At 46.8% G+C, this 3,770-nt stretch overlaps 1 non-coding gene across 1 annotated transcript; it reads left to right on the plus strand.

Moving 5' to 3' along the window:
* Nucleotides 1–999: 999 nt before the first annotated feature.
* Nucleotides 1,000–1,130, plus strand: LOC120103323 (small nucleolar RNA SNORA17). The gene has a single exon (XR_005505391.1). It is a non-coding gene; the product is annotated as a small nucleolar RNA SNORA17 (small nucleolar RNA).
* Nucleotides 1,131–3,770: the final 2,640 nt, after the last annotated feature.

Consider the following 3,770-nt stretch of genomic DNA (forward strand, 5'->3'; position numbering starts at 1 on the left):
ATTCCTCTCTGTAGGCTTCTACTTGTTTATTAATGTTTTCCTGTGTTTCTCTAAGGGAGTTCTTCACGTCTTTCTTGAAGTCCTCCAGCATCATGATCAAATATGATTTTGAAACTAGATCTTGCTTTTCTGGTGTGTTTGGATATTCCATGTTTATTTTGGTGGGAGAATTGGGCTCCGATGATGCCATGTAGTCTTGGTTTCTGTTGCTTGGGTTCCTGCACTTGCCTCTCACCATCAGATTATCTCTAGTATTACTTTGTTCTGCTATTTCTGACAGTGGCTAGACTGTCCTATAAGCCTGTGTGTCAGGAGTGCTGTAGACCTGTTTTCCTGTTTTCTTTCAGCCAGTTATGGGGACCGAGTGTTCTGCTTTCAGGCGTGTAGTTTTTCCTCTCTACAGGTCTTCAGCTGTTCCTATGGGCCTGTGTCTTGAGTTCACCAGGCAGGTCACTTGCAGCAGAATAGTTGGTCTTACCTGTGGTCCCGAGGCTCAAATTTGCTCTCGGGGTGCTGCCCACAAGCTCTCTGCGGCTGCAACCAGGAAGATCTGCACCACCCTTTCCGGGAGCTTCCGTGCACTAGGGTTCCAGATGGAGTTTGGTGTTTTCCTCTGGCGTCCGAGATATGTGTGCAGAGTGCAGTCTCTTCTGGTTTCCCAGGCATGTCTGCCTCTCTGAAGGTTTAGCTCTCCCTCCCATGGGATTTGGGTGCAGAGAACTGTTTATCCGGTCTGTTTCCTTCAGGTTCTGGCGGTGTCTCAGGCGCAGGGGTCCTGCCGCTCCTGGGCCCTCCCCTACGGGAACCCAGAGGCCTTATACAGTTTCCTCTTGGGCCAGGGATGTGGGCAGGGGTGGGCAGTGTTGGTGGTCTCTTCCGCTCTGCAGCCTCAGGAGTGCCCACCTGACCAGGCGCTGAGGTCTCTCTCCCACGGGGTTTGGGAGCAGAGAGCTGCTGTGGGCCGGGATCCGTGGGTCGGCAATAAGATTCTTAAAGTGTCTTGCCTGAGAAAAATTGCAGGTGTGGCTTCTGTGTCACATATATGTCAGGAGGTGGCAGAGAGGGGAGACACTATGTCTATGCTCAGTGCTCTGACCTATGAAGATCTGAATGATTAGAAGCCTAGCATTCTCCGAAAGAAATCAAGCCTGAGACAACCACCAGTCCAATGCCAGGCAGGCCCAGAATCCCTAGCAAGAGTGAGCCCGAGACAGCCACCTGACTGGCACTATGGGAACCAGACAAGTAGCTAGTCTAAGATGAGCACCAGTCTAGTCTGCCATTGTGCAGGCCTGGGGGCTAGGAGAAAGGCCAAGTCCAAGATGACCCCTGCCCAGAGCCATAATGCACGAGTGGACAGAGCACTCCTGAGACCACTCCTGAGATGACCCCAGACACTCAGAGACTCTGAGTGTCAAGTAAGTGGTGGAAAAATGGAAAAGAAAAAGAAACAGAAGGCTGCGTGGACAAAGAAGGGAGGCAGAACTGGAGACTTGAGAGTAGTGAGGAACAGCCTGATATGATGGTGATGCCACCCGGAACCATGTCTGGGTTCCTGGCCCTGCAGCAGCAGGGTCCTGCTACCACCAAAGGCCAGGTGATGTCTATAGTCTGTGGTGGTGTCCAGGACCACGTTGATGTCAGAGCGGTGCAAAACTGGCCCACCCTTCATGTGGTCCTCATGTAAGAACTGGCCCTGGAAGCATGAGAACAGGAGAGCTGTCCCTGCCCTTCACCTGCTGCAGCACTTGGAGAAGCAGGCTCTGCACCTCACCTTAGCATCACAATGGAGCTAGCTCCATTGCCACAGGTGAGCCAGCCCCCAGGGCATAAATGTGTGAGAGCCAGCCCTACCTTTTGTCTGCTATGTGGTGTCATAAGCAACACGGAGCTCTCCTCCCCTTCCCTTTTACCCTCATGGCAGCTTGGGATCATGAGAGTGGAAGACCTGTCCCTTCCTCTCATCTGCTCCAACACTCAGGAGAGCTGACCCTGATGGAAGGAGCATGAGTAAGCCATCCCTGATGGTGTAAGCATGGGGGGGTTGGCCTACAACTTGTCTGCCATTTGGAAGCATGGACAAAGAAGAGATGCCCTCCCCATCTTTGTGCCTTGCTACCTATAGCTAGTGGAAGAGCTAGCCCTGGAGTCATGAGAACAAGAAAGCTTTCCCTGCCCTTTTACCAGCTGCAGCACTCAGGAGAGCAGGACCTACAGCAGTTTAGGGCTGATCCTAGTTGGGGATATTGCTATTCCCAAGGGCATGAGAGTGGGAGAGCTGGTGGGCTGACCAATCCAGATATTTCTTAGGCCCAGATCCAGAGCTTTGAATTGGCCCACTCCAACATCTGCCCCCATTGATGAACTGCTGGAGTGCATGAAGGGGACAGTTCTATAGATCCAAAACAATAGAATCTCCATGATACAGGACAACAACAAGATAGCAGAGAGGAGTTCCAGTGAGGTTTCAATATTGATAGTGTAGCAAAAGCCAGAGGCCTCGTACCAGGCCAACAAATCATTACCATGAACATTTGTAAGCCAAGAAATGAGGCAAAGGGATATACTGTGGGACACAATGTGATTCACTACAGTTTCCACAAGGAATTTATTTCCCTCTGTTGTGGGGGATGTGGCAAGGATAAGGTATGGGTGGGAGGGGAGGGAGAGATGAGTGAGAGTGGATGAAGTGAAATTCACAAAGAATCAATAAAAAGTTTTTTTTTAATAAAAAATTCTGAAAGAACATGATTGGGATAATTGAACAAAGCTTCCAAACAATCAAGAAAATTGTTTGGAAGACAAGGAGACAGGCTTCCAGACAGAGCAAAGGCATGTGGCTTCTTGGATTGCCTGAAAGAAAGTTTGTATACATGAAGCTGCATACTAAGAGGGAGGCTGGTGTGATATAAGAAAACAAGATGGGCTCAACATCAGTGTACAGACCAATGTAATTCTGGCACTCAGAGAAATGGAGGCAAAGGAATCTTGACTTCATTCAAGGGCAGTCTAGGCTACATGTTATGACACCTTTTCAAAAAGGAAGGTCTCAATGCTGCCCTTTCTAAAATAACAGAGTACTTGACAGTGAAGTGACTCTGCCTAGATTCAAGTCTTACCTCTATTACTTCACAGGATATGAACTATTTTAGGTAACCTCCTGAATATCTATTTCCTATGGGTAAAATGGGAATAACAGCAATATCTTCTTTTAGACTAATATGATAATTAAATGACTTAATTGGAAAACACTTGAAGCAGATGACAGTAATTTCAGCATGTTATTAGTATTGTTATCAGTATTTGTTTTATATATATTCTGTAAGTATGATATATGGGATTTATTATAATGATTTACAGGATACGGTCCGGATATTCAAACAATGATGGCTATAAACAGAAAGTACAAGAATCTAGATTAGAAGTGGATTTTCCTCCTTCAAAGTTAAGCAAAAATCCCTCACTGGTTTGCCCTCCATTTATGGATTTTACTTAATTCCAAATGTTTTCAAGTTGACAACCAAGAACAGCCATCACAGTCTTCGTATTGCAAATGTTCATTTATAAGTAAGGGCTGTAGCTTATTATAGACCTAGGAGTCAAATAGTACCCAAATAAAATGGTAATCCTTACCAAATCTATGGACAGTCAGAAAATGTGGTCTCTGGGAAGTCATTTCTAATTGGAGGCCTTCAGTGTCAACTAAAGATAATCACAGGTATGAGACCTAACTTACAGATCCAAATCTACCAGCGACACTGCCCTTGAAA

The sequence above is a fragment of the Rattus norvegicus genome, chromosome 5 (genome assembly GCF_036323735.1).
Source record: "Rattus norvegicus strain BN/NHsdMcwi chromosome 5, GRCr8, whole genome shotgun sequence".
Taxonomy (NCBI): Eukaryota; Metazoa; Chordata; class Mammalia; order Rodentia; family Muridae; genus Rattus; species Rattus norvegicus.